The sequence below is a fragment of the Carassius gibelio genome, chromosome B19 (assembly GCF_023724105.1).
Source record: "Carassius gibelio isolate Cgi1373 ecotype wild population from Czech Republic chromosome B19, carGib1.2-hapl.c, whole genome shotgun sequence".
Lineage (NCBI taxonomy): Eukaryota > Metazoa > Chordata > Actinopteri > Cypriniformes > Cyprinidae > Carassius > Carassius gibelio.
In genome coordinates, this window is record NC_068414.1 from 1,888,808 (window position 1) to 1,902,850 (window position 14,043).

Consider the following 14,043-nt stretch of genomic DNA (forward strand, 5'->3'; position numbering starts at 1 on the left):
ACAAATCCCTTGTAAAGACCACCTGGACAAGACCACAGGAAACAGATGATTCTTCTGCACAGTCTGACATTCCTGCAGCCTGGAGCTGATCTACTGGTTTCGTCTGACAAGGGGAGAACTGTCTCCCCGACTGAGCCTGGTTTCTCACCGGGTTTTTTCTCCATCCTTTCACCGATCGAGTTTTGGTTTCTTCCCTCTGTCGCTTCTGGCAGGCGGAGCTGGGGACACTTCATGTACAGCGATATCGTTGACTTGATTGCAAATTATTGCACAGATACTATTTAAACTGAACTTAGCTGAATGATGTCATCAAAGAGTTCAATAACGAAATGCCTTTAACTGTCATTTTGCTTTTTGACGCACTGTGTTCCTAATTAATGTTGTTCAGTTGCATTGACGCAATACTTTTTGTTTAAAGCGCAATTTAAAAAAAAGAAAAAAAAAAAAAAAGAGTCCAAACAATGACCCCTGCTACGGGTAGTGTTCCAAGTGTTATGCGACTTCAGCTAATGATGGGTCCATCAGAAATTTTACGGTGCTAGGGCTGGGTCTGCGTCAGAAGAAGCCATGCATTGTTTAGTTATGTCAGTGCAGTGCCGTCAGTTGGGGGAGAAACGGCAGCATGCACGGCTCCTCGTTAGTATAGTGGACAGTATCTCCGCCTGTCACGCGGAAGACCGGGGTTCGATTCCCCGACGGGGAGAGCTGGTTCTTTTCGTCTTCCGAATGATCCATCCAAAATGTTTGGTTGGAGTCGCAGGTCACAGAAGGAGTTCTGCTTCGACGTCAGCCCGAGCCAAAGGACATGCGTTGGCCGGGAATCGAACCCGGGTCAACTGCTTGGAAGGCAGCTATGCTCACCACTATACCACCAACGGAGGCGGAAGTCAGTAGCTTTATTGACGCACTGTGTTCCTAATAAATGTTGTTCAGTTGCATTGACACAATACTTTTTGTTTAAAGCGCAATTAAAAAAAAAAAAAAAAAAAAAAGAGTCCAAACAATGACCCCTGCTACGGGTAGTGTTGCAAGTGTTATGCGACTTCAGCTAATGATGGGTCCATCCGAAATTATTCCATCCAAAATTTTGGGTGGAGGCACAGGTCACAGAGGGAGTTCTGCTTCGACGTCAGCCCGAGCCAAAGGACATGCGCACTGCTCTCTCCAACTGCTTGGAAGGCAGCTATGCTCACCACTATACCACCAACGCAGTCAGCAGTCAGCAACTTGCGCCGTCACTAAGAAGGCTCGAAGTGCACGAGTCGCCGATAGGGCTAGAGGAGCAGATGAGATCTTTGTTTGGACCCGTCACTAAAGAGAGCCTTCAAGAATTTGCATCCCGTCACGTACAAGAAAGCGCTGCCTTCCCATCCGGCTAAATAAACACGAAGTGGTCAAACGCAGAGAGTGCCTATAATAACCAAAAGCCCAATCAAGGCAATCTCTTTCTCATGCCTCTATCTGAAAAGTTGGATAAAATCTTATATGAAAAAAAAAGTCTTTTAAAGAAATCCCTTATTCCGAGGTCACCGTAGCCACCAGATCCAGTCTGTATCCGCTTCAGTCACCCGGATCCAGTCCGTATCCAGAGAAGATGGTGGATCAACACCTAGAAAGGACCTCTATGGCCCAGAAACACAGCGGAGACCGTGACAACTAGATGAGCCGCAGATACAAATCCCTTGTAAAGACCACCTGGACAAGACCACAGGAAACAGATGATTCTTCTGCACAGTCTGACATTCCTGCAGCCTGGAGCTGATCTACTGGTTTCGTCTGACAAGGGGAGAACTGTCTCCCCGACTGAGCCTGGTTTCTCACCGGGTTTTTTCTCCATCCTTTCACCGATCGAGTTTTGGTTTCTTGCCTCTGTCGCTTCTGGCAGGCGGAGCTGGGGACACTTCATGTACAGCGATATCGTTGACTTGATTGCAAATTATTGCACAGATACTATTTAAACTGAACTTAGCTGAATGATGTCATCAAAGAGTTCAATAACGAAATGCCTTTAACTGTCATTTTGCTTTTTGACGCACTGTGTTCCTAATTAATGTTGTTCAGTTGCATTGACGCAATACTTTCTGTTTAAAGCGCAATTTAAAAAAAAAAAAAAAAAAAAGAGTCCAAACAATGACCCCTGCTACGGGTAGTGTTCCAAGTGTTATGCGACTTCAGCAAATGATGGGTCCATCAGAAATTTTACGGTGCTAGGGCTGGGTCTGCGTCAGAAGAAGCCATGCATTGTTTAGTTATGTCAGTGCAGTGCCGTCAGTTGGGGGAGAAACGGCAGCATGCACGGCTCCTCGTTAGTATAGTGGACAGTATCTCCGCCTGTCACGCGGAAGACCGGGGTTCGATTCCCCGACGGGGAGAGCTGGTTCTTTTCGTCTTCCGAATGATCCATCCAAAATGTTTGGTTGGAGTCGCAGGTCACAGAAGGAGTTCTGCTTCGACGTCAGCCCGAGCCAAAGGACATGCGTTGGCCGGGAATCGAACCCGGGTCAACTGCTTGGAAGGCAGCTATGCTCACCACTATACCACCAACGCAGGCGGAAGTCAGTAGCTTTATTGACGCACTGTGTTCCTAATAAATGTTGTTCAGTTGCATTGACACAATACTTTTTGTTTAAAGCGCAATTAAAAAAAAAAAAAAAAAAAAAAAGAGTCCAAACAATGACCCCTGCTACCGGTAGTGTTGCAAGTGTTATGCGACTTCAGCTAATGATGGGTCCATCCGAAATTATTCCATCCAAAAGTTTTGGGTGGAGGCACAGGTCACAGAGGGAGTTCTGCTTCGACGTCAGCCCGAGCCAAAGGATATGCGTTGGCCGGGAATCGAATCCGGGTCAACTGCTTGGAAGGCAGCTATGCTCACCACTATACCACCAACACAGTCAGCAGTCAGCAACTTGCGCCGTCACTAAGAAGGCTCGAAGTGCACGAGTCGCCGATAGGGCTAGAGGAGCAGATGAGATCTTTGTTTGGACCCGTCACTAAAGAGAGCCTTCAAGAATTTGCATCCCGTCACGTACAAGAAAGCGCTGCCTTCCCATCCGGCTAAATAAACACGAAGTGGTCAAACGCAGAGAGTGCCTATAATAACCAAAAGCCCAATCAAGGCAATCTCTTTCTCATGCCTCTATCTGAAAAGTTGGATAAAATCTTATATGAAAAAAAAAGTCTTTTAAAGAAATCCCTTATTCCGAGGTCACCGTAGCCACCAGATCCAGTCTGTATCCGCTTCAGTCACCCGGATCCAGTCCGTATCCAGAGAAGATGGTGGATCAACACCTAGAAAGGACCTCTATGGCCCAGAAACACATCGGAGACCGTGACAACTAGATGAGCCGCAGATACAAATCCCTTGTAAAGACCACCTGGACAAGACCACAGGAAACAGATGATTCTTCTGCACAGTCTGACATTCCTGCAGCCTGGAGCTGATCTACTGGTTTCGTCTGACAAGGGGAGAACTGTCTCCCCGACTGAGCCTGGTTTCTCACCGGGTTTTTTCTCCATCCTTTCACCGATCGAGTTTTGGTTTCTTCCCTCTGTCGCTTCTGGCAGGCGGAGCTGGGGACACTTCATGTACAGCGATATCGTTGACTTGATTGCAAATTATTGCACAGATACTATTTAAACTGAACTTAGCTGAATGATGTCATCAAAGAGTTCAATAACGAAATGCCTTTAACTGTCATTTTGCTTTTTGACGCACTGTGTTCCTAATTAATGTTGTTCAGTTGCATTGACGCAATACTTTTTGTTTAAAGCGCAATTTAAAAAAAAAAAAAAAAAAAAAAGAGTCCAAACAATGACCCCTGCTACGGGTAGTGTTCCAAGTGTTATGCGACTTCAGCTAATGATGGGTCCATCAGAAATTTTACGGTGCTAGGGCTGGGTCTGCGTCAGAAGAAGCCATGCATTGTTTAGTTATGTCAGTGCAGTGCCGTCAGTTGGGGGAGAAACGGCAGCATGCACGGCTCCTCGTTAGTATAGTGGACAGTATCTCCGCCTGTCACGCGGAAGACCGGGGTTCGATTCCCCGACGGGGAGAGCTGGTTCTTTTCGTCTTCCGAATGATCCATCCAAAATGTTTGGTTGGAGTCGCAGGTCACAGAAGGAGTTCTGCTTCGACGTCAGCCCGAGCCAAAGGACATGCGTTGGCCGGGAATCGAACCCGGGTCAACTGCTTGGAAGGCAGCTATGCTCACCACTATACCACCAACGCAGGCGGAAGTCAGTAGCTTTATTGACGCACTGTGTTCCTAATAAATGTTGTTCAGTTGCATTGACACAATACTTTTTGTTTAAAGCGCAATTAAAAAAAAAAAAAAAAAAAAAAAAGAGTCCAAACAATGACCCCTGCTACCGGTAGTGTTGCAAGTGTTATGCGACTTCAGCTAATGATGGGTCCATCCGAAATTATTCCATCCAAAAGTTTTGGGTGGAGGCACAGGTCACAGAGGGAGTTCTGCTTCGACGTCAGCCCGAGCCAAAGGATATGCGTTGGCCGGGAATCGAATCCGGGTCAACTGCTTGGAAGGCAGCTATACTCACCACTATACCACCAACGCAGTCAGCAGTCAGCAACTTGCGCCGTCACTAAGAAGGCTCGAAGTGCACGAGTCGCCGATAGGGCTAGAGGAGCAGATGAGATCTTTGTTTGGACCCGTCACTAAAGAGAGCCTTCAAGAATTTGCATCCCGTCACGTACAAGAAAGCGCTGCCTTCCCATCCGGCTAAATAAACACGAAGTGGTCAAACGCAGAGAGTGCCTATTCAGACGATGACCAGTGGCAAGCCCTCTCGCAGCATGCTGCCTGACGGTCAAACTGATTCTGCTCTTGACATTTCGATGTAGCTCTGCTGTGAGCAGAGCACCCAAAAATACAGGTCACTCGCAAAAGTTCCCCTCCACGGAAATCTTTAGTAAAAGGCAAAAGATTTATGCGACAATGAAGAGAAACTCGAGCTGTGTCTCCAAACCCTCGGGCCTGTGCGCTGCCTCTGTTAAACTACTACGCTCGCCAAGGGTCATCAAGGGTGACAATGCCTGCCCACATGTGTTTAGTCAGCACCCCCCCCCCCCCCACTCCAAAAGGGAGGAGTAAAACTCAAAAAAGTCCTCTCGGTCCACCAATAACCAAAAGCCCAATCAAGGCAATCTCTTTCTCATGCCTCTATCTGAAAAGTTGGATAAAATCTTATATGAAAAAAAAAGTCTTTTAAAGAAATCCCTTATTCCGAGGTCACCGTAGCCACCAGATCCAGTCTGTATCCGCTTCAGTCACCCGGATCCAGTCCGTATCCAGAGAAGATGGTGGATCAACACCTAGAAAGGACCTCTATGGCCCAGAAACACAGCGGAGACCGTGACAACTAGATGAGCCGCAGATACAAATCCCTTGTAAAGACCACCTGGACAAGACCACAGGAAACAGATGATTCTTCTGCACAGTCTGACATTCCTGCAGCCTGGAGCTGATCTACTGGTTTCGTCTGACAAGGGGAGAACTGTCTCCCCGACTGAGCCTGGTTTCTCACCGGGTTTTTTCTCCATCCTTTCACCGATCGAGTTTTGGTTTCTTCCCTCTGTGGCTTCTGGCAGGCGGAGCTGGGGACACTTCATGTACAGCGATATCGTTGACTTGATTGCAAATTATTGCACAGATACTATTTAAACTGAACTTAGCTGAATGATGTCATCAAAGAGTTCAATAACGAAATGCCTTTAACTGTCATTTTGCTTTTTGACGCACTGTGTTCCTAATTAATGTTGTTCAGTTGCATTGACGCAATACTTTTTGTTTAAAGCGCAATTTAAAAAAAAAAAAAAAAAAAAAAGAGTCCAAACAATGACCCCTGCTACGGGTAGTGTTCCAAGTGTTATGCGACTTCAGCTAATGATGGGTCCATCAGAAATTTTACGGTGCTAGGGCTGGGTCTGCGTCAGAAGAAGCCATGCATTGTTTAGTTATGTCAGTGCAGTGTCGTCAGTTGGGGGAGAAACGGCAGCATGCACGGCTCCTCGTTAGTATAGTGGACAGTATCTCCGCCTGTCACGCGGAAGACCGGGGTTCGATTCCCCGACGGGGAGAGCTGGTTCTTTTCGTCTTCCGAATGATCCATCCAAAATGTTTGGTTGGAGTCGCAGGTCACAGAAGGAGTTCTGCTTCGACGTCAGCCCGAGCCAAAGGACATGCGTTGGCCGGGAATCGAACCCGGGTCAACTGCTTGGAAGGCAGCTATGCTCACCACTATACCACCAACGCAGGCGGAAGTCAGTAGCTTTATTGACGCACTGTGTTCCTAATAAATGTTGTTCAGTTGCATTGACACAATACTTTTTGTTTAAAGCGCAATTAAAAAAAAAAAAAAAAAAAAAAAAGAGTCCAAACAATGACCCCTGCTACCGGTAGTGTTGCAAGTGTTATGCGACTTCAGCTAATGATGGGTCCATCCGAAATTATTCCATCCAAAAGTTTTGGGTGGAGGCACAGGTCACAGAGGGAGTTCTGCTTCGACGTCAGCCCGAGCCAAAGGATATGCGTTGGCCGGGAATCGAATCCGGGTCAACTGCTTGGAAGGCAGCTATGCTCACCACTATACCACCAACGCAGTCAGCAGTCAGCAACTTGCGCCGTCACTAAGAAGGCTCGAAGTGCACGAGTCGCCGATAGGGCTAGAGGAGCAGATGAGATCTTTGTTTGGACCCGTCACTAAAGAGAGCCTTCAAGAATTTGCATCCCGTCACGTACAAGAAAGCGCTGCCTTCCCATCCGGCTAAATAAACACGAAGTGGTCAAACGCAGAGAGTGCCTATTCAGACGATGACCAGTGGCAAGCCCTCTCGCAGCATGCTGCCTGACGGTCAAACTGATTCTGCTCTTGACATTTCGATGTAGCTCTGCTGTGAGCAGAGCACCCAAAAATACAGGTCACTCGCAAAAGTTCCCCTCCACGGAAATCTTTAGTAAAAGGCGAAAGATTTATGCGACAATGAAGAGAAACTCGAGCTGTGTCTCCAAACCCTCGGGCCTGTGCGCTGCCTCTGTTAAACTACTACGCTCGCCAAGGGTCATCAAGGGTGACAATGCCTGCCCACATGTGTTTAGTCACTACCCCCCCCCCCCCCCCCCCCACTCCAAAAGGGAGGAGTAAAACTCAAAAAAGTCCTCTCGGTCCACCAATAACCAAAAGCCCAATCAAGGCAATCTCTTTCTCATGCCTCTATCTGAAAAGTTGGATAAAATCTTATATGAAAAAAAAAGTCTTTTAAAGAAATCCCTTATTCCGAGGTCACCGTAGCCACCAGATCCAGTCTGTATCCGCTTCAGTCACCCGGATCCAGTCCGTATCCAGAGAAGATGGTGGATCAACACCTAGAAAGGACCTCTATGGCCCAGAAACACAGCGGAGACCGTGACAACTAGATGAGCCGCAGATACAAATCCCTTGTAAAGACCACCTGGACAAGACCACAGGAAACAGATGATTCTTCTGCACAGTCTGACATTCCTGCAGCCTGGAGCTGATCTACTGGTTTCGTCTGACAAGGGGAGAACTGTCTCCCCGACTGAGCCTGGTTTCTCACCGGGTTTTTTCTCCATCCTTTCACCGATCGAGTTTTGGTTTCTTGCCTCTGTCGCTTCTGGCAGGCGGAGCTGGGGACACTTCATGTACAGCGATATCGTTGACTTGATTGCAAATTATTGCACAGATACTATTTAAACTGAACTTAGCTGAATGATGTCATCAAAGAGTTCAATAACGAAATGCCTTTAACTGTCATTTTGCTTTTTGACGCACTGTGTTCCTAATTAATGTTGTTCAGTTGCATTGACGCAATACTTTCTGTTTAAAGCGCAATTTAAAAAAAAAAAAAAAAAAAAGAGTCCAAACAATGACCCCTGCTACGGGTAGTGTTCCAAGTGTTATGCGACTTCAGCAAATGATGGGTCCATCAGAAATTTTACGGTGCTAGGGCTGGGTCTGCGTCAGAAGAAGCCATGCATTGTTTAGTTATGTCAGTGCAGTGCCGTCAGTTGGGGGAGAAACGGCAGCATGCACGGCTCCTCGTTAGTATAGTGGACAGTATCTCCGCCTGTCACGCGGAAGACCGGGGTTCGATTCCCCGACGGGGAGAGCTGGTTCTTTTCGTCTTCCGAATGATCCATCCAAAATGTTTGGTTGGAGTCGCAGGTCACAGAAGGAGTTCTGCTTCGACGTCAGCCCGAGCCAAAGGACATGCGTTGGCCGGGAATCGAACCCGGGTCAACTGCTTGGAAGGCAGCTATGCTCACCACTATACCACCAACGCAGGCGGAAGTCAGTAGCTTTATTGACGCACTGTGTTCCTAATAAATGTTGTTCAGTTGCATTGACACAATACTTTTTGTTTAAAGCGCAATTAAAAAAAAAAAAAAAAAAAAAAAAGAGTCCAAACAATGACCCCTGCTACCGGTAGTGTTGCAAGTGTTATGCGACTTCAGCTAATGATGGGTCCATCCGAAATTATTCCATCCAAAAGTTTTGGGTGGAGGCACAGGTCACAGAGGGAGTTCTGCTTCGACGTCAGCCCGAGCCAAAGGATATGCGTTGGCCGGGAATCGAATCCGGGTCAACTGCTTGGAAGGCAGCTATGCTCACCACTATACCACCAACACAGTCAGCAGTCAGCAACTTGCGCCGTCACTAAGAAGGCTCGAAGTGCACGAGTCGCCGATAGGGCTAGAGGAGCAGATGAGATCTTTGTTTGGACCCGTCACTAAAGAGAGCCTTCAAGAATTTGCATCCCGTCACGTACAAGAAAGCGCTGCCTTCCCATCCGGCTAAATAAACACGAAGTGGTCAAACGCAGAGAGTGCCTATAATAACCAAAAGCCCAATCAAGGCAATCTCTTTCTCATGCCTCTATCTGAAAAGTTGGATAAAATCTTATATGAAAAAAAAAGTCTTTTAAAGAAATCCCTTATTCCGAGGTCACCGTAGCCACCAGATCCAGTCTGTATCCGCTTCAGTCACCCGGATCCAGTCCGTATCCAGAGAAGATGGTGGATCAACACCTAGAAAGGACCTCTATGGCCCAGAAACACAGCGGAGACCGTGACAACTAGATGAGCCGCAGATACAAATCCCTTGTAAAGACCACCTGGACAAGACCACAGGAAACAGATGATTCTTCTGCACAGTCTGACATTCCTGCAGCCTGGAGCTGATCTACTGGTTTCGTCTGACAAGGGGAGAACTGTCTCCCCGACTGAGCCTGGTTTCTCACCGGGTTTTTTCTCCATCCTTTCACCGATCGAGTTTTGGTTTCTTCCCTCTGTCGCTTCTGGCAGGCGGAGCTGGGGACACTTCATGTACAGCGATATCGTTGACTTGATTGCAAATTATTGCACAGATACTATTTAAACTGAACTTAGCTGAATGATGTCATCAAAGAGTTCAATAACGAAATGCCTTTAACTGTCATTTTGCTTTTTGACGCACTGTGTTCCTAATTAATGTTGTTCAGTTGCATTGACGCAATACTTTTTGTTTAAAGCGCAATTTAAAAAAAAAAAAAAAAAAAAAAGAGTCCAAACAATGACCCCTGCTACGGGTAGTGTTCCAAGTGTTATGCGACTTCAGCTAATGATGGGTCCATCAGAAATTTTACGGTGCTAGGGCTGGGTCTGCGTCAGAAGAAGCCATGCATTGTTTAGTTATGTCAGTGCAGTGCCGTCAGTTGGGGGAGAAACGGCAGCATGCACGGCTCCTCGTTAGTATAGTGGACAGTATCTCCGCCTGTCACGCGGAAGACCGGGGTTCGATTCCCCGACGGGGAGAGCTGGTTCTTTTCGTCTTCCGAATGATCCATCCAAAATGTTTGGTTGGAGTCGCAGGTCACAGAAGGAGTTCTGCTTCGACGTCAGCCCGAGCCAAAGGACATGCGTTGGCCGGGAATCGAACCCGGGTCAACTGCTTGGAAGGCAGCTATGCTCACCACTATACCACCAACGCAGGCGGAAGTCAGTAGCTTTATTGACGCACTGTGTTCCTAATAAATGTTGTTCAGTTGCATTGACACAATACTTTTTGTTTAAAGCGCAATTAAAAAAAAAAAATAAAATAAAAAAGAGTCCAAACAATGACCCCTGCTACCGGTAGTGTTGCAAGTGTTATGCGACTTCAGCTAATGATGGGTCCATCCGAAATTATTCCATCCAAAAGTTTTGGGTGGAGGCACAGGTCACAGAGGGAGTTCTGCTTCGACGTCAGCCCGAGCCAAAGGATATGCGTTGGCCGGGAATCGAATCCGGGTCAACTGCTTGGAAGGCAGCTATACTCACCACTATACCACCAACGCAGTCAGCAGTCAGCAACTTGCGCCGTCACTAAGAAGGCTCGAAGTGCACGAGTCGCCGATAGGGCTAGAGGAGCAGATGAGATCTTTGTTTGGACCCGTCACTAAAGAGAGCCTTCAAGAATTTGCATCCCGTCACGTACAAGAAAGCGCTGCCTTCCCATCCGGCTAAATAAACACGAAGTGGTCAAACGCAGAGAGTGCCTATTCAGACGATGACCAGTGGCAAGCCCTCTCGCAGCATGCTGCCTGACGGTCAAACTGATTCTGCTCTTGACATTTCGATGTAGCTCTGCTGTGAGCAGAGCACCCAAAAATACAGGTCACTCGCAAAAGTTCCCCTCCACGGAAATCTTTAGTAAAAGGCAAAAGATTTATGCGACAATGAAGAGAAACTCGAGCTGTGTCTCCAAACCCTCGGGCCTGTGCGCTGCCTCTGTTAAACTACTACGCTCGCCAAGGGTCATCAAGGGTGACAATGCCTGCCCACATGTGTTTAGTCAGCACCCCCCCCCCCCCACTCCAAAAGGGAGGAGTAAAACTCAAAAAAGTCCTCTCGGTCCACCAATAACCAAAAGCCCAATCAAGGCAATCTCTTTCTCATGCCTCTATCTGAAAAGTTGGATAAAATCTTATATGAAAAAAAAAGTCTTTTAAAGAAATCCCTTATTCCGAGGTCACCGTAGCCACCAGATCCAGTCTGTATCCGCTTCAGTCACCCGGATCCAGTCCGTATCCAGAGAAGATGGTGGATCAACACCTAGAAAGGACCTCTATGGCCCAGAAACACAGCGGAGACCGTGACAACTAGATGAGCCGCAGATACAAATCCCTTGTAAAGACCACCTGGACAAGACCACAGGAAACAGATGATTCTTCTGCACAGTCTGACATTCCTGCAGCCTGGAGCTGATCTACTGGTTTCGTCTGACAAGGGGAGAACTGTCTCCCCGACTGAGCCTGGTTTCTCACCGGGTTTTTTCTCCATCCTTTCACCGATCGAGTTTTGGTTTCTTCCCTCTGTCGCTTCTGGCAGGCGGAGCTGGGGACACTTCATGTACAGCGATATCGTTGACTTGATTGCAAATTATTGCACAGATACTATTTAAACTGAACTTAGCTGAATGATGTCATCAAAGAGTTCAATAACGAAATGCCTTTAACTGTCATTTTGCTTTTTGACGCACTGTGTTCCTAATTAATGTTGTTCAGTTGCATTGACGCAATACTTTTTGTTTAAAGCGCAATTTAAAAAAAAAAAAAAAAAAAAAAGAGTCCAAACAATGACCCCTGCTACGGGTAGTGTTCCAAGTGTTATGCGACTTCAGCTAATGATGGGTCCATCAGAAATTTTACGGTGCTAGGGCTGGGTCTGCGTCAGAAGAAGCCATGCATTGTTTAGTTATGTCAGTGCAGTGTCGTCAGTTGGGGGAGAAACGGCAGCATGCACGGCTCCTCGTTAGTATAGTGGACAGTATCTCCGCCTGTCACGCGGAAGACCGGGGTTCGATTCCCCGACGGGGAGAGCTGGTTCTTTTCGTCTTCCGAATGATCCATCCAAAATGTTTGGTTGGAGTCGCAGGTCACAGAAGGAGTTCTGCTTCGACGTCAGCCCGAGCCAAAGGACATGCGTTGGCCGGGAATCGAACCCGGGTCAACTGCTTGGAAGGCAGCTATGCTCACCACTATACCACCAACGCAGGCGGAAGTCAGTAGCTTTATTGACGCACTGTGTTCCTAATAAATGTTGTTCAGTTGCATTGACACAATACTTTTTGTTTAAAGCGCAATTAAAAAAAAAAAAAAAAAAAAAAAAGAGTCCAAACAATGACCCCTGCTACCGGTAGTGTTGCAAGTGTTATGCGACTTCAGCTAATGATGGGTCCATCCGAAATTATTCCATCCAAAAGTTTTGGGTGGAGGCACAGGTCACAGAGGGAGTTCTGCTTCGACGTCAGCCCGAGCCAAAGGATATGCGTTGGCCGGGAATCGAATCCGGGTCAACTGCTTGGAAGGCAGCTATGCTCACCACTATACCACCAACGCAGTCAGCAGTCAGCAACTTGCGCCGTCACTAAGAAGGCTCGAAGTGCACGAGTCGCCGATAGGGCTAGAGGAGCAGATGAGATCTTTGTTTGGACCCGTCACTAAAGAGAGCCTTCAAGAATTTGCATCCCGTCACGTACAAGAAAGCGCTGCCTTCCCATCCGGCTAAATAAACACGAAGTGGTCAAACGCAGAGAGTGCCTATTCAGACGATGACCAGTGGCAAGCCCTCTCGCAGCATGCTGCCTGACGGTCAAACTGATTCTGCTCTTGACATTTCGATGTAGCTCTGCTGTGAGCAGAGCACCCAAAAATACAGGTCACTCGCAAAAGTTCCCCTCCACGGAAATCTTTAGTAAAAGGCGAAAGATTTATGCGACAATGAAGAGAAACTCGAGCTGTGTCTCCAAACCCTCGGGCCTGTGCGCTGCCTCTGTTAAACTACTACGCTCGCCAAGGGTCATCAAGGGTGACAATGCCTGCCCACATGTGTTTAGTCAGCACCCCCCCCCCCCCCCCACTCCAAAAGGGAGGAGTAAAACTCAAAAAAGTCCTCTCGGTCCACCAATAACCAAAAGCCCAATCAAGGCAATCTCTTTCTCATGCCTCTATCTGAAAAGTTGGATAAAATCTTATATGAAAAAAAAAGTCTTTTAAAGAAATCCCTTATTCCGAGGTCACCGTAGCCACCAGATCCAGTCTGTATCCGCTTCAGTCACCCGGATCCAGTCCGTATCCAGAGAAGATGGTGGATCAACACCTAGAAAGGACCTCTATGGCCCAGAAACACAGCGGAGACCGTGACAACTAGATGAGCCGCAGATACAAATCCCTTGTAAAGACCACCTGGACAAGACCACAGGAAACAGATGATTCTTCTGCACAGTCTGACATTCCTGCAGCCTGGAGCTGATCTACTGGTTTCGTCTGACAAGGGGAGAACTGTCTCCCCGACTGAGCCTGGTTTCTCACCGGGTTTTTTCTCCATCCTTTCACCGATCGAGTTTTGGTTTCTTCCCTCTGTCGCTTCTGGCAGGCGGAGCTGGGGACACTTCATGTACAGCGATATCGTTGACTTGATTGCAAATTATTGCACAGATACTATTTAAACTGAACTTAGCTGAATGATGTCATCAAAGAGTTCAATAACGAAATGCCTTTAACTGTCATTTTGCTTTTTGACGCACTGTGTTCCTAATTAATGTTGTTCAGTTGCATTGACGCAATACTTTTTGTTTAAAGCGCAATTTAAAAAAAAAAAAAAAAAAAAAAAGAGTCCAAACAATGACCCCTGCTACGGGTAGTGTTCCAAGTGTTATGCGACTTCAGCTAATGATGGGTCCATCAGAAATTTTACGGTGCTAGGGCTGGGTCTGCGTCAGAAGAAGCCATGCATTGTTTAGTTATGTCAGTGCAGTGCCGTCAGTTGGGGGAGAAACGGCAGCATGCACGGCTCCTCGTTAGTATAGTGGACAGTATCTCCGCCTGTCACGCGGAAGACCGGGGTTCGATTCCCCGACGGGGAGAGCTGGTTCTTTTCGTCTTCCGAATGATCCATCCAAAATGTTTGGTTGGAGTCGCAGGTCACAGAAGGAGTTCTGCTTCGACGTCAGCCCGAGCCAAAGGACATGTGTTGGCCGGGAATC

At 47.3% G+C, this 14,043-nt stretch overlaps 10 non-coding genes across 10 annotated transcripts; all 10 read right to left on the reverse strand.

Moving 5' to 3' along the window:
- Window positions 1-2,475: 2,475 nt before the first annotated feature.
- Window positions 2,476-2,547, reverse strand: trnag-ucc (transfer RNA glycine (anticodon UCC)). The gene has a single exon. It is a non-coding gene; the product is annotated as a tRNA-Gly (tRNA).
- A 1,612-nt stretch (window positions 2,548-4,159) lies between these two features.
- On the reverse strand, window positions 4,160-4,231 carry trnag-ucc (transfer RNA glycine (anticodon UCC)). The gene has a single exon. It is a non-coding gene; the product is annotated as a tRNA-Gly (tRNA).
- A 631-nt stretch (window positions 4,232-4,862) lies between these two features.
- Window positions 4,863-4,977, reverse strand: LOC127980879 (U5 spliceosomal RNA). Its single transcript, XR_008159880.1, has one exon. It is a non-coding gene; the product is annotated as a U5 spliceosomal RNA (small nuclear RNA).
- A 1,226-nt stretch (window positions 4,978-6,203) lies between these two features.
- Window positions 6,204-6,275, reverse strand: trnag-ucc (transfer RNA glycine (anticodon UCC)). The gene has a single exon. It is a non-coding gene; the product is annotated as a tRNA-Gly (tRNA).
- Window positions 6,276-6,906: 631 nt separating this feature from the next.
- LOC127980516 (U5 spliceosomal RNA) lies at window positions 6,907-7,021 on the reverse strand. The gene has a single exon (XR_008159536.1). It is a non-coding gene; the product is annotated as a U5 spliceosomal RNA (small nuclear RNA).
- A 1,230-nt stretch (window positions 7,022-8,251) lies between these two features.
- trnag-ucc (transfer RNA glycine (anticodon UCC)) lies at window positions 8,252-8,323 on the reverse strand. Its single transcript has one exon. It is a non-coding gene; the product is annotated as a tRNA-Gly (tRNA).
- A 1,613-nt stretch (window positions 8,324-9,936) lies between these two features.
- Window positions 9,937-10,008, reverse strand: trnag-ucc (transfer RNA glycine (anticodon UCC)). The gene has a single exon. It is a non-coding gene; the product is annotated as a tRNA-Gly (tRNA).
- A 631-nt stretch (window positions 10,009-10,639) lies between these two features.
- LOC127980881 (U5 spliceosomal RNA) lies at window positions 10,640-10,754 on the reverse strand. Its single transcript, XR_008159882.1, has one exon. It is a non-coding gene; the product is annotated as a U5 spliceosomal RNA (small nuclear RNA).
- Window positions 10,755-11,979: 1,225 nt separating this feature from the next.
- Window positions 11,980-12,051, reverse strand: trnag-ucc (transfer RNA glycine (anticodon UCC)). The gene has a single exon. It is a non-coding gene; the product is annotated as a tRNA-Gly (tRNA).
- A 631-nt stretch (window positions 12,052-12,682) lies between these two features.
- LOC127980517 (U5 spliceosomal RNA) lies at window positions 12,683-12,797 on the reverse strand. Its single transcript, XR_008159537.1, has one exon. It is a non-coding gene; the product is annotated as a U5 spliceosomal RNA (small nuclear RNA).
- Window positions 12,798-14,043: the final 1,246 nt, after the last annotated feature.